The sequence below is a fragment of the Wyeomyia smithii genome, chromosome 3 (genome assembly GCF_029784165.1).
Source record: "Wyeomyia smithii strain HCP4-BCI-WySm-NY-G18 chromosome 3, ASM2978416v1, whole genome shotgun sequence".
NCBI lineage: Eukaryota > Metazoa > Arthropoda > Insecta > Diptera > Culicidae > Wyeomyia > Wyeomyia smithii.
The window spans coordinates 147163413-147182768 of NC_073696.1; the positions used below are offsets into that span (position 1 = coordinate 147163413).

The following is a 19356-nucleotide window of genomic DNA, read 5'->3' on the forward strand; positions in this document are numbered from 1 at the left end:
TGTTTCTTATCATGGCACATCCGCAACAATGATTTCACCCAAAATTCTATCTATTACAATTGAGATAATGCAAATCATTTCAGTCAGCATATGGAAATTTTTCCACCACAGGAGAGCAGTTTACTAAAAGCCTGCAATAAAAAGCTTATATTCATCACAACATTAAACGTATCAAGTTTTTACTCGAATGTGCTGGGAACACCAGTATAATCGATCCATACAATCCGAAATACCTTTATAAAATTATTCAACGGTTGTAATAGCAGCTTTCACAATGGTCGTATTTATTTTTCTCTTTTCGTTGTACGTTTACAGAACGCTCGGTAATTTTTGACGAATCGTCAGCTTTGTAAATTTACAAAACGCTCGGTAATTCGTGACGAATAGTCAGCATTGTGAATACCGACTCATGCAGCAATTTTTGATGAACACTTTGTAAATTTTTACTGAGCTATCTTCTACGTTTGACGTTTCAGCGAGAATGAAAAATTACCGAACACTCGTCAAGCAAATAAATTACTGAACAGATTGCTGATGACTCAGCTGTTGAGAACTCGTTAAAAAGATTGCTGAGTTCGGTAAAAGAAACTAAGTGTGTAGGCTTGCTCAGCGATATCTGTACTAACGAACTGATTCACTAACTCATTTACCGAGCGACGAGTGCTATGCGTTAGTGTTTTAAACAATTTTATGAACAAAAAATCATACAATGGCCTGAGTAATAGAGATGGTCGGGTTTGATGTTTTTCAAACCCGTACCTGACCCGAACCCGAATTTTTTTTTCGGTCGAACACCCGAGCCCGACCCGAACCCGAAACTTTTTTTTCGTTCAAACCCGAACCCGACCCGAACCCAAAAATTTTATTTCTTTGAAACCCGAACCCGACCCGAATCCGAAATTGTGAAACCCGAACCCGACCCGAACCCGAGATTTCATAGATTTTATAGTCGGGTTTCGGGTTTTCATACCCAAACCCGACCTGAACCCGACATTTTTAAACCCGAACCCGACCCGAACCCGAAAATATTTTTTTCACAAAACCCGAACTCGACCCGTACCCGACACTTTCAAAAATTTCCAAACCCGAACCCGACCCGAACCCGACCATCTCTACTGAGTAATGCAGAGTTGTTAATGTTGAACACAGTAAAAGTCTTTAAAAAAAATCTAATGTTTGTGAAGCGTTCGCTCCCATATTGATACTACAATTCCTGCCTAGCACAATCATAAAATGGCCACTTTGAAACGCTGAGCCGAAACAAATAATATGAGTTGCAGGGTTCTCACGGTCGAGGTAATAAGTAGCATCTTCAATCTAAAATAAATAAAAGGAAAAATAAATTTTTACACATAGTAAGGGTTAAAGCACAAGTATGGCGATAGAAAAAATTATTGCGCCAATAGAATAGAATCAAATATTGTAAAAAGAGAAAGGTTTCCAGTAAACTCCAAAAATATCGTTTTGTTGTAGAAATTAATGGAAACCTTTTTATTTGTTCAATGTTTTTCGTTGGTTTTTAATTTAACTTTGTATTGTACTGTAACCCGGAATGAGATTGTGCCAATGAGGAGTGATATTGTATCATCCAATCTGTGACTTTTCAGCCATCCCATACGGTGCAGATGATCAAAAAATTAGGAGGTTGTATCTAAGACACGACCGCATAACTGACGTAGAACTACGTACACTATTAACAAATGCATTGTTTTAGGTGTTTCATTAATGAATCATAAAGTCTACTAATGCTTGCTTTGTGCTGCCTCAACAGTGGGGGAATAAAGACACTGAAAACACGAGCTGTAAAAGCTGTTTCACATTCTGTAAATTAGACGGCTGCTACAGATTTTAATTGCTACTATCCAGCACAGATTGCTCGCTTGAGTTGTCAAAAAATTATTAACCTTCAAATATTTGTTTATTTGCCTTGAGAAAGGCTTTTTGCTGCTCAAAATTGGATTTACTGATGGCAACCTTTATGCTGCCTCAGTAGTGGGGCAATAGCGGCAGTCTGACGACACACGCTGAGTAGCGAGAAGAACCGCGCTGCTCCTGAGATATGGTGACCAACCATCGGGCAAGTGATTTGTTTAATTTGAAGGCAGCCACAGGCGCAACCCGCTGCTAACCACTGCAATCCGCTGTTACTGAGTGCTGATATCTGCTGCTACTGCTGACAACTAGCCAACTCACCTTCCGACTAATGAATGTAGTAGCTGATTTTACCAGAAACACTCTTTTATAACCGAAGGTTGCTACGAAATACGCCACGCCTTTCTGTTCAGTTTTATTGATTTTTGTACACAGCGAATAAACACCGATGGTGCTCTCACACACGCAACTATTTTAACCCGTATCGTGTTGCGGTTTGTAACCATCAAGCGATTTCGTTTCACAGAAACACTCTTTTATAGCCGAAGGGTGCTACGTAATAGGCCACGCCTTTCAGTTCAGTTGTCACATTCTCTAATGTTCTTTAGACGAATTATTCCACAATTCGCGTTTGATTTTTGTATCCAGCTAGTAAACACCAATGGTGCTCTCACACACGCAACGATATTACCCCTATCGTATTACGGCTTGTAATATCAAGCAAGCGATTTCGTTTGTCGCTGTTGCGTGTTGCATCATGTTGCAACTGAGCAGTTGAGAGACGACGAAATTCTGTTAATGCTGATTGATAGAATCGACTTTATATCAGTACTGCATATTCGAATTAAGTGCTTTTGTGAATGCGTTCTAACAGGGCAGTTTGTTATTCAAAATCGGTTATGTTGATCGCAGCCTTTGTGCTGTCCCAATAGTGGGGGTATTAACTAAATAAACTACAACAGAATTTGATCGCTAAGATCCCGCGAAAAATGTTTGCTTGTGTTGATGCCAGGAAATTTTCACCCTTCAATTACTTGTTTATTTGCCTTGAAAAAAGGCATTTTGCTGTTCAAAATTGGATTTGGTGATGACAATCTTCATGCTGCCCTAACACGGGGGAATAATGGCATTCTGGCGACACACGCTGAGAAGAACCGCGCTGCTCCTGAGACGTGGTGACCAACCACAGGGCTAGTGCTGCTGCTAAGGAAGGACGACTGCTGTTGACAACTTGTCGCTGTCCAGGACTATTATGAGCGGCTTCGGCTGAAACAGGCTCTTATATAGGCCAAATAGCATGCTTTCAATTGCAAGGTATATGATTCTGTCGACCGTGCTTGGGAAGCAATCATATAACGACCAATCAGGGGACGTAATTTTCGTTTAAACAAGGCTTGACAATTATCAATAGTACAATAGTTTGCATAATCAATCAACAATTTTCTACATTTGGGTGGATGCGTGTATGATTTTTCAAACAATTGCTGCAAAAATGAAGGAAATCGGTTGAAAACAAACCGATTTATAAGCATTTAAAAAGGGACATATTTCGTCCCCTGTTCGTTAATAGTTTTCCTATTTACATCCCTATGTGGTAGGCTATAGAAAAACGTAGCTCTACGTCAAAATCTTGGTCAAATATCCTCATATACCTAACCAAGAACGATTGGTCTTCTCACTGCCATGAGATGGTTGACAAGTAATGGGTTTCTATAAAATAAACTCTCTCCCCACCGGAACCATCTCACCCCGGCTTATTGAATAGCTTTAGATGTGAGAAAACAAAATAACTTACTCTAATCCACTTTATTAGCGGAGACGCAAAGATTTCTTCAGGTGATAAATCCATTGTTTCCATTGGTCGCTTAACTCTGCGGACCGCCATTTCCTTCATAAGAATTGAACATCCTCTTATATACACTGAAATCGAATAAAAACATAATTACTATGCGAAATTTTAATATGTACATTTGAAGAACAATGTAAAAGCAGAAGCCATAAAATGTTTGTTTCGTTTTTTGTATCATTTTTCCAGGTATTCACGTTTCATCATATCTCATCCAAAATAGTATTTTAAGTCATTCCATCAAGACCAAATTTTGAAAAGCATTGAATTTTTTCATGTCTGCATTTCCTCAACATTATTCACTAAATGAAAAATTTTGAATATCAATGAGATCAAATGGAGCCAAATCGTTTCTACATGCAAAAGTTCCGCGGTTTTTTAATTATCGATGACTTAACCGTTATGTACTCGGCAGGGTACCCGGGTACCTTTTCAGACTTTTTTGCTTTAAAAAAAACAAGGATAACCTCAACTCAGCCAGCTGAAACTTATGGAATGCTCCTAACTAGTGGAAATAAACCATTTTCCATCATCAGACTATTTATAGCAGCAGGGGGGGTCGTAGAGGAAGATTTTGATTTATTTTACCCCATAAGTACTCGGCAGGGTACACGGGTACCCACAAAATGAAATGCTTCTTGCTTTTCCATTTCTTTACCGATTTTCGATCTTGGCCTGTCAAAAGATTGGAAAATCTCTGTTATACTCTACTAGAATTTTTTTTTTTGGAAATAAAAATTGAAATTCAGTCCGCGCAAATATATATTTCGACTGTGACATACAGCCTTCCTAAGTGCTTATGTGGACTGGTAAAGAAAGCGTAAATCCTGTTTTTTATTTGTAGTAGGTAAAAATGAAAATTTAGCACTCTTAATTGGAGTTAGGTAGGGAATTATGCGGTCGATTGTTCACCGTGCCATGTCTGGGGTTTTCGGGAAGCAGATTGAATAGCCATGAGGGGTGATTACCTGCGTCTTTGTTGAGAAGCATCCATGAGTGTTGTTTATAAATTTCTAAACTTTCAGCTACGTCTAATTTCCATATACTATTAACGGGGTGGAGGAGGTGAATGTTATCCGAAGTAAGTGGATGTTACTCGTTAAAAATTTGTTCAGCCACTTTTGATTTGAAAAGGTGTGGTGCTTTGTTCAGGGTATCAATAGGGTCTTTGGTAAACCCCAATTTTGTTTTAAGTTGGGTATTTCTACTAGTGTAGACAATATCCATCCCAAATTTCCTAAATTTTGAACGAAGTGGGCGTGTTAAGTTAACGTCATATTCAACTATTACGTATGTGGGTGGTTTTCGGAAGCACGAATATCTTGGTTCAAAAAACGCGAATATAGCTTTAATTACTTGTATTTTCCATTAATAATAAGACGATTTAATAGATCGAGTACAAACGCGAAACGCGGTTTTATTCTTGGTATATTATAACTGACAGATGTGATAAAGCGTTATACACGCAAAACGTAAGGCGTCGATTTTGGATCAAAGCATACATAACATTGCCTCCCTCCTTTAAGAAATAAATCCTACGGAGAAAACCTGATAGGAGGACGGCGGAATCTTTCTGATCGACGCAAAACAAATGGCGACATTTGTTGACGCTGATCCGGACTGCTAGAAGGTGTTAAAAACTGAGCGTCTTGTGTACTGGAAGCAACGGAAGATCTTCTCGCAGATGAGTCAGATTCTGCATCTGATAGTGTTTCCTGTGACGTAACATTTTCTCCGTGATTTCGAATTCGACGTGATGCCACACCTGTTTGTTCATGTGAACTTGGTGCATGTATCGATATGCGCTCATTGCTTTCAAAGTATCGCATCTGATCAACATGACGTTTCAGACGTTTTCCGTTGTAAACAATTTCATAGTGCAAATCGCCCAAACGAGTAACAACAGTACCTGGAATCCATTTGTCCATTCGAGCATTTCCTGATAGAAAATAGACGTGTTGACCAATACTAAATGAACGAAACGATGGGTCAAATGCTGCTCGTTGTTTTTCTGCCAGTTTGGAACTTGCTTCTTGCGATCTGACGAGATCAAGTCGTGTTCGGATATTTCGACCAAGGAATAATTTCGATGGTGATTCTCCTGTTTCAGTGTGAGGGGCCTTTCGGTATTGCTGCAAGAATTCATTGATGTTCGTTTGCAAAGTGTCGTGTGTTGTGTTCATCGCCTTTAGTGCCCTTTTCACTGTTTGGACATATCGCTCGGCCTGGCCGTTTGTAGCTGGGTGGTACGGCGCTGAAAGTTTGTGAAACTTTACTCCACTCTTTTGCAGAAAATTTCTAAATTCTTCAGCCGTGAATTGGGGGCCGTTGTCGGACACTATAGTAATCGGTGCTCCGTAAGCAGAGAATACTTCATCGAGAATTCTTACGGTGGCTGAGGTTGTCGTCGAGTGGGTCACTTTTACCTCGAATCATTTACTGTAGGCATCGACGATAATTAACAACATTGAACCATAGACGGGTCCGGCGTAATCTATGTGAACGCGCTCCCATGGACCATTTGGGTATTCCCAGTGGTGGCTGCTAAACTTCGATGGTGCTGTTGCATGACTTGCACATTCCGCACATGATTTCGCTGTACGCTCGATGTCGGCGTCTATTCCAGGCCAATAAACGAAAGAACGGGCTAAACCTTTCATTTTTACGACTCCGATGTGTGCCTTATGCAAATCGTTCAGAATTGCTTGTCGAAGAGCTGGCGGTATTACCACTCGATGCTCGAAAAGCAAACGATTAGCGACTAACGTATATTTTACGTCCGGGGCCTTGTAGCCTAGCTGCGTTAGATTGCGGCCTAATTCCAAATCTCGGATAATTTTCCCGAGGTGAGAGTCCTTCCTTGTCTCTCGTGCAATATGTTCAGCTCGCACTGGTAGCTGGTGTATTTGGTGTATAGCAAACTGTCCGAAGTCGTCATCGGCATTTCTTCCCTCGCCCAAAGAAAAACTGTTGACATTTGATTGTGTTGATTTACTCGGAACTCTGGAGCAGTAATCAGCATTCGTATTCAGATTGGTCGGCTTATAAATTATGTCGATGTTAAAATGAGCCAGGTAATCGGCGTAATTGGCCATTCGACTTATACAGAGCGTAGGGAGTGATTTTTCTGGGCTTGAAATCTGTATGAGAGGCTTATGATCCGTAATCAAGGTGAACTTACGGGCGTATAAATAGTGGAAAAACTTTTTCACTGCCCATACTATGGCAAGAGCCTCTTTGTCGATTTGCGGATATCTTTGCTCTGTTTTTGACATAGTGCAGCTAGCGTACGCAATTGGTCGCTCTGTTCCATTGGATAGACGGTGGGACAATACTGCTCCGAGACCACTTTGGCTAGCATCTGTTGCTAGAATTAACGGTAATGCTGGGTCGTACTACACCAAGACTTGCGGGGAGATTAGGATCTGTTTCAAGGCCCCATATTTCCCTATTCTGTGCAAGGTGTCCATTTAAACTTATCGGGAAGCAACATATCACGCAAAACTCTAGCTCTAGAAGACAGGTTTGGTATGAATGCACTGTAATAGGTTGCTTTACCTAGAAAAAGCTGCAATTCCTCAGGGGTTGCTGGACGTGGTGCATCGCGAACGGCTTCGATATGCTGGTCCGACTTGTGTAGGCCGTGACGATCGATTTTGTGACCAAGACATTCGAGAGATGGCTTAGCAAAGACACATTTTGCCTTGTTGAGTCGCAGTCCATGTTGTTTCAGCCTTTCCATTGTCGCAGAGAGTGACAGTAGCAGATCGTTGAAATTGTTTGCGAAGACGATAATGTCATCATAGAAATTGACGACGTTGTCCAACCCTTGGAATACAGATTCCATACGTCGCTGCCAAATAGCTGGTATATATATAGCTGGCGGCTCCGTATATTGCTCTCGTGGGACGAATAAGACCGTGTGTCGTAGTGTTCAAAGTGAGTACGTGACGGAATTCGTTATCGATAGGCAGATGAGTATATGCATCGGTTACATCCAAATGACAAAACAGGGCAGCGCCTTTCATTTTGTTGAAGATGGTTTCAGCTTACGGTATGGGGTGCTCATCCACTATCATTCTTGGGTTGACGGTTGGTTTATAATTACCAGTGATTCGCAGATTTACGTTTTTCTTGACGACGATATGAGTCGGAGATGCCCATTCCGAGTAATCCACTATTTCGTAAAACCCTGATGCAATTTTTTTGTCGATTTTCGATTCGTACCGATCACGAAGAGCTAGCGGTACATCGCGAGCTTTGACGAAGATTGGAGAAACATCTGCTTTTAAATGCACTTTTGCTGGCGGTCCTACCAGCTTACCGGGGACGTTACTGAAAATGAAATTGTAGTTGTCCAAGAGTTCCGACAGTTGTACAGCTTGATCCGGTGTTAGTTCGGTGCTTGTGATTGTTTTAACAGACGTATCGATACTGAAGAGGCGGTTCAAATTTATCTGATCTGTGAAATGAGCTATCCATTCACGTCCAAATAAAGAGTCAGATTCTCCTGATACAACGTAGAGGTTCAATCCGCGGGTGACTGTTCCGATGCATACGTTAACAGGGATACGACCTAGACAGTTGATACGATGTCCAGTGTAGCTCGAAAACTGTCTATCAGCTGGGAGTAGCGTATACCTCGGCTTTATGGTTCTCAGTTTCGTTTCACCGATTATTCCACACGGTGCTTCGGTATCTAGCTCCATTTACAATTGGTTTCCATCAATCTTAACGGTAATCATTTTCTTATCGATAGAAGAGATATCGTGAACCTTGCTTAGCGACTGTACTAAGTCAAGTTCGGAAACTGGATTCTCCTTTGAATACACCTTGTCAGTGGAGGAATTTTGCGATGGCGGTTTACCAGATCTGCAGACTTTAGCTATGTGGCCCTTTCTTTTACAATTATTGCAGATGACATCGCGAAAACGACATTGGTTTCGCCCACCACAACCGTTGCAGGCACCCGATCCACTGTTGTGCTGACTGCTAATTGACTGTTTTCCGTTTGCTGTGTCCCTAGGCTTAGCAGACTGTTGCCTCTGTTGACGATTTAGCGGCGCTGATCGGGATAGCTTCTTCATCCTCGGTTTTTCAAAACCAAGCTTGTTTGTTCCATCTGGTAACGTTGATGGTAGCCCAGCGTTGACTTCTCGTGCTGTAGTACGGGTCGCTTCCAAAGAGTGCGCGATTTCATACGCGGCGGCAAACGTTGCGGGATTCTTCGAAATGATTTCGTCGCAAATATCTCGTGCCTCTAACCCATGTAGTAGTTGTTCGACCAGCATACGGTCTAAAAACTAGCCGTAATCGCAGAAATCAGCACCTTGCTTCAAACGATGAACGTACTGTGCGACTGTTTCGCCCTTTTGTTGCACGACCTGTCTGAACTTGATGCTCTCGACGAACTTGTTTTTGGCACGATCGAAATGGTTGACGAGTGTTGTGCGTAAATCCGGGTAGGTAATCACCGCAGGATCACGAGGGGTTACCAGGAATTTCAAAGCGTTGTTTAGCTCACCTCCCATATGAACTCTAGCAAAATTCGCGTACTGGGCTTCAGGTATATGGCTTAACTGCAATGCCCATTCGAACCGTTTAAAATAGTCTGAGACGGACGAACCTTCTGTCGAACGATATTCACTCATCGCAAAAGATGAAACCTTCGGTAGTGGAGCGGCGGCGTCTTCCCGTGGATTGAGTTGACCAACATTGGCGTGCTCGATAGCATTTCCTATTGATGACTTGAGCGCTTGGGCGATCATCGCAGACAATGCCTCCATGAATTTGGGATTTGCTTGAGCCATTTTGTTTGCTCGGAAAATTGTGCTCTCGGTACGATTATAACCTCAATTTCGAATCGAATGAGATTTTTTCCACCAATCCCACTTCTGACACCAAATTTATTACGTATGTGGGTGGTTTTCGGAAGCACGAATATCTTGGTTCAAATAACGCGAATATAGCTTTAATTACTTGTATTTTCCATTAATAATAAGACGATTTAATAGATCGAGTACAAACGCGAAACGCGGTTTTATTCTTGGTATATTATAACTGACAGATGTGATAAAGCGTTCTACACGCAAAACGTAAGGCGTCGATTTTGGATCAAAGCATACATAACACAACGGCTACTCTTTTCAGATCTTCTGTTATTGGGGTGAGTGTTGTAAAAGATTTCCGAAATTGAGCACGCTTCTTATTATCAACAATGGCTTGAATGATACTTTCATTGTGGCCATTAAGTTTGGCAATTTCGAAAATATATTCCAGTTCCATTTGCTTGGCTACTTTACTTAGAGGTAAAGTTTCCATGCGGTGGATCATATGATGGAAGGATGCCATTTTATGCTGGAAGGGATGGTTTGAAGTGTTAGGTATTACCCGTTTTGTATTGGTGGGTTTCCGATAAATTTCAAATTCCAAGTCCGTAGACTTTCTGACTACAACGACGTCCAAGAAGGGGAGCCTGTTGTTAAGTTCTTTTCAATTGTGAAGTTTATATTTTTATGGGTATTATTAAGGGATATGAAAAAAGTTTCAAGATCCGCCCTTTTCAAAATACAAAAAATATCATCCACATACCTCCACCATCTAATCGGTAAGATGTTCCTCTTCTCTAATGTACTATCTATATTTGCCATGAAGAGCTCACATAGAAAGGGAAAAAGAGGATTCCCCATTGGTGCCCCTTTAGTCTGTTTGTAAAATTTACCACGAAATGTGAAGTAGCTTTCTTTCATGCAAAGGCGTGAAAGCTTCAACAAACTGTCAACTTTCTTTTTCCAAGTATTATCAGAATATTGGGAAAGAAGCCAGTCCTCTAAAATGTTAAAGGTTTCACACTGGAACGCTAGGAAATAAGGCCGTAACGTCAAATGAAACCATTATCTCATCAGATTGGATAATACCCGAGGATCTTAAATTTTCAACGAAATCTCCGGTGCTCTTTACTGATCGACTTGGAAATTTCTTGGGCATGGCTTGGAATTCTTTTACCAGCCATTTAGCCAATTTTTCTGTGGAAGCTCCTACCGCTGAGATAATTTCTCTCATTTCATTTCCAGGTTTGTGTATTTTGGGGAGACCCTTTATTCTTGGAAGAACTGGATTCGAAACTCGAAGATTTTGTAAAGCATTACCCAAAACGGGTTTGCATTTTTTTATTGTATTTTAGACACGTTTTACCATATCAGCAAGAGGATTGAGTCGCAGTTGCCAATATGGACCTTTATCATTTTTTGGGTTATTTGTTCATCATAGTCAGACTTGTCCATGATGAGGGTTTTGTTCCCCTTATCTGCTTTTAAATAAAAAACAGGCTTTTTACGTAATTCTTCAACTATCTTTATATCAGACGAATTTTCATGACGTGGCAGTGTCTTAGTAATTTTTGAAAAAAATTGGCGTACTTCACCAGTTTGTTCTGTGGATAGTTTACAACTGCCCGGCCCAGCTTCTATATCGATCATCGATTGTTCAATATTGGGTCGTGAAGGAATTGCGAAGCTTAGGCCCATATTTAGAAGATTTTGCTGGGGTTGTGAAAACTCGTACGAAGACCTATTGACCACAAAGTCGTCAATGAGATATACTTTGGCTGTCTTTCTACTACTGTTATTCCGTAGAAGCAGTTGATTTAACTTTTTCAATCGCAATTTTCGTTTTCGTTCCCCTTCACACTATTCGGGTACTTTAACTTTAGTAAGAAAATTTTGGAATTCAAAAGAAAATTCTTTGGTCAGTTTTAAATGAAGTGAATAACATTCCCGAGTTGTGGAGCTAAGTTTACTATAAAGAAACTTGATGCTACTTTTCAAACACTCCCGTTCCATATGTTTCATAATGGAGGGGGCTATAGGACTTTTAACTTTTACTCTATGACTCGTGGGAGTGACATGATATTTCAAACAATTTTTAAGAAAGGAAATAGATTTGTGGATACCCGCAATGCTCTTTTTTAACTTTAAAAACCTATTTGGCTCATTTGGCTTGGATGCCATCGTCAAATTTAGAAAATCTATACCGAGCGTCTTAGCAGAGTGATTTAAGAAATCAAAGAAATAGTTATCGGTTTCCGTTATACTCTACTAGAAATTTTGTTTTTGGAAATAAATATTGAAATTCAGTCCGCGCAAATATATATTTCGGCTGTGACAATTTTTTGGGTTATTTGTTCATCATAGTCAGACTTGTCCATGATGACGGTTTTGTTCCCCTTATCTGCTTTTAAATACCACACCTTTTCAAATCAAAAGTGGCTGAACATATTTTTAACGAGGAACATCCACTAACTTCGGATAACATTCACCTCTTCCGCCCCGTTAATAATTTATGGAAATTAGACGTAGCTGAAAGTTTAGAAATTTATAAACAACACTCATGCACGCTTCTCAACAAAGACGCAGGTAATCACCCCTCATGGCTATTCAATCTGCTTCCCAAAAACCCCAGACATGGTACGGTAAACAATCGACCGCATAATTCCCTACCTAACTCCAATTAAGAGTGCTGAATTTTCATTTTTACCTACTACAAATAAAAAACAGGATTTACGCTTTGCTCTTTACCAGTCCACATAAGCACTAAGGAAGATTGTATGTCACAGTCGAAATATATATTTACGCGGACTGAATTTCTAAAAACAAAATTTCTAGTAGAGTATAACGGAAACCCATAACTATTTCTTTGATTTCTTAAATCACTCTGCTAAGACGCTCGGTATAGATTTTCCAAATTTGGAAAATCTGTCTATTTTTAGAATCCAAGACCGACATTACACATTCCGAGTTGTGCTCTCGTCGTGTTCGGTCGCAATTTCATTTCGATCTCGATAGTGCCGACCAGTTATTCGCCTTCAAGGTCACCGTGCATTGTATTGCGTGTGCACTGCTGTTCGTTGCCGTCGTCGCTGTTGAAGACAGCAAGAACAAGGAAGAAAAAGTCAACAATAGCCCGTGCGTTGTGTCGCTACTTGGAGAAATCCAGTACCCGGCGCACGGCTGCTTGGTTGTACTGGTGCTGCTGTGTGGCTGGAGCGGCTGCAGCTTTTGCTACCGGACTCTAGTGTGAAGGACTGGAGATTGGCATCGCCTGTGCGCTGATTGCGGTGGAGAGCGGCTGCAGAAGCTAAGTAGTTTTTTTCTCTTGGTTTCTTTTCTACAATATTATTTGTTGATTGGCATTTTGCGTGTGTGGCTTACTCGTCCAACATGGACGACGAACGCAGGGATGAAAACTCGCTCGTTCTACCGCCTAGCCCTCCCGGATACAAAGTTCCAAGGGTTAAGAATGGAGCCCCGCAGGAAGCTACCCATCGGCTTAAGCAGTATCCGGAGGGCAAAGCTGGTATTGGGGCTGTATTTTTCCGGCCGAAAGTAAAAGCATTGAACACAATGCAAATATGTAGAGATCTGGCACGGTTTACAGCCGTGACTGAAATAACCAAAGTACGCCCGAATAAGCTGCGTGTTTTGGTGTCCGACCTCAAGCAAGCAAACGAGATTGCTGCTTGTGAGCTTTCACGCGGGAGTACCACGTGTACATTCCAGCTCGCGTAGTTGAGAATGACGGTGTGGTCAGCGAATCGAGTCTGATTGTCGAGGACCTGTTGAAGGCTGGAAAAGGCCTTTTCAAGGATTCTAGCCTTGAACCTGCCAAGATACTTGAATGTAAGCAATTACATTCAGTATCGCTCGACAAGGGTGTAAAAACTTACACCCCAACAGACTCTTTTCGCGTGACTTTCGCCGGGTCTGCTCTGCCGAGCTATGTGCTCGTGGATAAGGTGCGTCTACCGGTGCGCTTGTTTGTACCGCGGATAATGAATTGCCTCAAGTGCAAACAGTTGGGCCATACGGCCTCCCACTGTGGCGATAAAGCATATTGTGGCAAGTGCGGAGAGTAACATGCGGATGACGCCTGTAATAAGGGTGCTGAAAAGAGCCTCTATTGTGGGCAGACTCCGCATGAGCTGTCTGCATGTCCCGCGTACAAACAGCGCCAAGAAAAGATCAAGCGGTCTCTGAAAGAGCGCTCTAAGCGCACTTTCGCAGAAATGCTCAAAAAGGCCGCTGCAACCAAACTGGTTTCCCCGAATCTTTTTGAGGTCTTGTCATCCGATGAGTCTGATTCTGACTATTCAGTTGGGGAACCTTCTTTTGTTGAACCCGGGAAGTCTAGGAAAAGGAAAAACCTTCCTTCCCCTAGACTTCCTAGGAAAGGACAGAGAAGGTCTCCATCTGTAGTGACTGATACTAAGAAACAAAAAAGTGCTGTAGAAAATCCGAAACAAATTCCTCCGGGATTGGAAAAATTGAATTCAAGTAAGGAGTTTCCGGCACTTCCAGGAACATCAAAAAACCAACTGTTCTTTCTTTTTCGTAGAAGATTCAGCCAGAATCTGGACTGCTGAAGTTTTCAGATATTGTGGGCTGGATTTTTGAAAATTTCAACATAACTGATCCTCTTAAAAGTCTTCTGCTGGCATTTCTACCAACAGTTAAAACGTTTTTGAAGCAGTTGACTGCTAAATGGCTCCTACTTGCAGCGATTGTATCCTTCGATGGCTGATTCATCGGCTGAGATGAAGGATTCTATCTCTATTTTACAGTGGAATTGTAAAAGTATCATCCCCAAAATTGATTCATTTAAAGTTTTGATTAATAAGCATAAATGCGATGCATTTTCCCTCTGTGAAACTTAGTTCACTTCAAATGTAGATCTTAGCTTCCATGATTTTAACATAATTCGCCTCGACCGAGACACCCCTTACGGAGGAGTACTTCTAGGGATTAAGAAGTGCTATTTCTTTTATCGTATTAACCTCCCCACGGTCCCAGGCGTCGAAGCTGTCGCATGCCAAATGACAATACAAGGTAAAGAGCTTTGTATTGCCTCAATATATATATATATATATATATATATATATATATATATATATATATATATATATATATATATATATATATATATATATATATATATATATATATATATATATATATATATATATATATATATATATAGATATATATATATATATATATATATATATATATATATATATATATATATATATATATATATATATATATATATATATATATATATATATATATATATATATATATATATATATATATATATATATATATATATATATATATATATATATATATATATATATTCCTCCCAGAGCACAGGTTGGGCAACGGCTGCTCTTTGATTTAATAGAACTTCTTCCCTCGCCACGTTTGATTTTGGGAGATTTTAACTCTCACGGCGTGGCTTGGGGCTCCCCTTCTAATGATAACCGTTCCTCTTTGATCTATAACCTCTGTGACGACTTCTATATGACAATATTAAACAACGGGGATATGACACGCGTTCCGAAACCTGCTTTAGATTTATCTGTATGTTCAACATCGCTACGGTTGGATTGCATATGGAAGGTAATCCTCGATCCCCATGGTAGCGATTATTTCAATTGATAATGGTTCATCTCGCACGCAATCAGTTGATATTCCGTATGACCTCACACGGAATATCGATAGGAAGTTATACGAGGAAATGATTTCAGAAGCTGTCGAGTCGATTCAACATCACCCACCACTTGAAGAATATAACCTCCTCGCGGGCTTGATCCTCGACGCCGCGTTGCAAGCCCAAACGAAGGAATATCCCGGCGTGACGATCAAAGAACGGCCTTCCACTCCGTGGTGGGACAAAGAGTGCTTCGATGTCTACACGGAAAAATCCGACGCGTTTAAGGCCTTCTTTCGGGTGAAACGTAAACCCGACGACTTTAAGCGGTATTTGGAGCTTGAGACCAAGTTTAAAAGCTTGGCTAAAGCAAAGAAACGCGGATATTGGCGTCGGTTCGTAAACGAGACTTCGAGGGAGACATCGATGAGCACTCTTTGGAACACAGCCCGAAGAATGCGAGATCGCGTAACGGTCAATGAAAGCGAGGAGTCTTCAAGTAGTTCAATATTTGATTTTGCCAGGAAAGTATGCCCAGACTCTGTTCCTGCGCAAAACTTTGTTTGCGATACGTCTGCGGGCCACGACGCGATAGAATCATCTTTCACGATGGAAGAATTTCCAGTTGCCCTCCTGTCCTGTAACAATAACGCGCCTGGGTTAGATAGAATCAAATTCAACTTGTTGAAGAATCTATCCGGCAATGCCAAGAGGCGCTTGTTGAACTTGTTCAATAAGTTCCTGGAGCAAAACATTGTACCGCAGGATTGGAGGTAAGTGAAGGTGATCGCCATCCAAAAACCAGGGAAACCAGCTTCTGATCCCAACTCTTATAGGCCGATTGCAATGCTATCCTGCATCCGGAAATTGATGGAAAAAATGATACTCCGTCGTTTAGACCATTGGGTCGAATCAAACGGTCTACTATCAGATACTCAATTTGGCTTCCGCCGTGCCAAAGGAACGAATGATTGTCTTGCGTTGCTTTCTATAGATATTCAGCTAGCCTATGCTCGCAAAGAACAAATGGCATCTGTGTTCTTGGACATTAAGGGGGCTTTTGATTCCGTTTCTATTGACATTCTTTCGGGCAAACTTTGCCGACAAGGATTTTCACCAATTTTAAACAATTTTTTGCATAATTTGTTGTCCGAAAGGCATTTTACGCATGGTGATTTGGCAACATTTCGTATTAGCTACATGGGTCTTCCCCAGGGCTCATGCTTGAGCCCGTTCTTTACAATTTTTATGTGACGCATGTCTGGCAAATTTATGCACGATAAGACAACTTGCAGATGACAGCGTGGTCTCTGTTACAGGAGCCAAAGCTGCCGATTTGCAAGGACCATTGCAAGATACCTTGGACAATTTGTCTGCTTGGGCTATACAGCTAGGTATCGAATTCTCTCCGGAGAAGACTGAGATAGTAGTTTTTTTCTAGGAAGCGCGAGCCTGCTCAGCTCCACTTGCAGTTAATGGGTGAAACGATTTCTCAGGTTTTGGTATGTAAATATCTTGGTGTCTGGTTCGATTAGAAAGGCACCTGGGGATGTCACGTTCGGTATTTGATGAAAAAATGTCAACAAAGAGTGAATTTTCTCCGGACAATTACTGGATTATGGTGGGGCGCCCACCCAGGAGACCTTATAAGGCTTTACCAAACAACGATATTGTCTGTTATTGAGTACGGGTGTTTCTGCTTCCGCTCCGCAGCAAACACCCATTTAATCAAGCTGGAACGATTGCAGTATCGTCGTTTGCGTATTGCCTTAGGTGGCATGCAGTCGACCCATACGATGAGTTTGGAAGTTTTGGCGGGCGTTCTCCCATTGATAAACCGCTTTTGGGATCTGACTACTCGTATTCTCATCAAATGTGAGGTTTTGAACCCCTTGGTAATTGAAAATTTCGATAGGCTAGTTGAACTTAATTCTCAAACCCGTTTCATGACTGTGTATTTCAATCACATGTCTCAAAGTATAAATCCTTCCTCATACACCTCCAATCGTGTCAACTTGTTAGATACTTCTGTTTCTACTGTGTTTTTCGATACATCCATGATGGAAGAAACTCGTGCAATCCCGGATCATTTACGCGTGCAGCAGATCCCTAAAATATTTTATAACAAATTTAAAAACATCAACTGCGGCAATGCGTTTTATACTGATGGATCACTTCTCAACGGGTCCACTGGCTTCGGTATCTTCAACATTAATTTTACCGCCTCCTAAAAGCTCGATAATCCTGCTTCTGTTTACGTCGCAGAATTGGCTGCAATCAGTATACCTTGGGGATTATTGAAAAAATGCCTACGGACCATTACATCATCTTTACGGACAGTCTCAGTTCTATTGGGGCTCTCCGATCGATGAAGGATGTAAGGCACTCTCCGTATTTCCTGAGGAAAATACTGGAACATCTGAGTGCTTTATCCGAAAAATCTTCTCAGATTACCTTAGTGTGGGTCCCTTCTCATTGTTCCATTCCGAGCAATGAGAAAGCGGACACTTTGGCTAAGGTGGGCGCAACAAACGGTGACATTCACAACAGACCAATTGCCTACAATGAATTTTTAAAATTTTCAAGTCAACTGGCAGGCCTCGTGGGATAAGGGAGAACTGGGGAGGTGGCTACAAAGCATCATCCCCAAGGTTTCCACCAAACCTTGGTTTCGTGGGTTGGATGTAGGACGAGATTTCATTCGCATGATGTCTCGGATTATGTCCAACCACTACGGGTCAGATGCACATCTTCTGCGTATTGTGCTGGCGAGCAGTAATCATTGCGTTTGTGGATTGGGGTACCAAGACATTGATCACGTGGTTTGGGTGTGTGCTAAATTCCGCGGCGCCAGATCTCTACTTTTGGATACCCTCAGGGCCCGAGGAATACAGCCCTATGTGCCAGTTCGTGATATCCTCGCTCAGCGAAACTTGCCATACATGCTACTTGTTTATAGCTATTTGACGAGCATCAAGGTGCCCATTTAACAGCGAAACGAATCTCGGATAAAAAAAACCATGTTAGTTTTAGTAATAGATTTAGTTTCAGCTCGTAGTCGGCAGCGAGGATAAAAAAATTGCCTTTAGATTATAAGATATTTTCGACCATAAGGCATTAGATTTAATTGGCTCCGTAAAACATTAATTTGTATTGTGCCGTGTCAAATAAATGTTGTGTGAAAAAAAAAGACCGACATGAACCAGTGACCATACATGGTTCCTGTAAAACCGGATCTTCGGGAGCATGTTCCGGTAAGACTTTTGACGGCTCAGGATCGAAAATCGGTCAAGAATTGAACGATTAAGGAGCATTTCATTTTGGTGGGTACCCGGGTACCCTGCCGAGTACTTACGTGTGTAAAAATTTGCCGAGTACATAACGGTTAAATTCTTAGAAAAATGTCCTGTAGTGACCTGTTTCTATTTGAAATTGATGGAAGAACTGTTCTTGCAACAGAATTTAGAAAAAAAAACATTTTGAAAAAACCGAAGGGGTATGTTTCCAAAGGAACTGAACTTACCATCATTTATTTCATTGAATGCCTCACGTTGTAGCAACAGGGCTTGAGACAGTATTCTTTTCTTCTAGTAACTTCCTTCTGGCTCGGGATTTTCCAACAACCTTCCAAACGTTTGTTGCACCGAGATTATAAAACAAAAACGTCAGAATGAATTCAATCCACGGGAAGGTAGAATAAGTTGTCTACAGTTCCAAGTGAAGCGAAATTTTTGCAGGTTGCATTTTTCACGCACGTGAAATAAAGAACATTTTATATAAAGTTCTCCCTTCGTTTGGAGCTCCAAACAAAGCTTAATTTAATTTAATTTAGTTAACTGTATTTGTTGACAGCATTCCAAATCATTTTTGATAGTTTCATAAATGTTGTGTATGGCGTCATCCATAATGTAGGGACTTTTTTCGAAATTTTCGACCCCCCTCCCCCTATAATAAGGCTTAGTAAGATTTTGCATTACCCCTCTCCCCCCACGAATCTTACGTAAAATTGTCTTTTTAGGGAAAAAAAATATTTTCGAAGGTAAAACTTTTTTTTTTACACATAGCATATTCGTAGAGGATAAAACAAAACAAGTTCATACAGTTAATACTATGTTAAAGTAAACAAAATTCAAAATTAAGTAGAAATG

General features: G+C 41.0%; 1 long non-coding RNA gene across 1 annotated transcript; it reads right to left on the bottom strand.

Moving 5' to 3' along the window:
* Nucleotides 1-1176: 1176 nt before the first annotated feature.
* On the bottom strand, nucleotides 1177-18847 carry LOC129731747 (uncharacterized). Its single transcript, XR_008729080.1, has 3 exons — nucleotides 18732-18847; nucleotides 3668-3792; nucleotides 1177-1317 (listed from the first exon to the last, which is right to left on the bottom strand). It is a non-coding gene; the product is annotated as an uncharacterized LOC129731747 (long non-coding RNA).
* Between the last annotated feature and the right edge of the window lie 509 nt (nucleotides 18848-19356).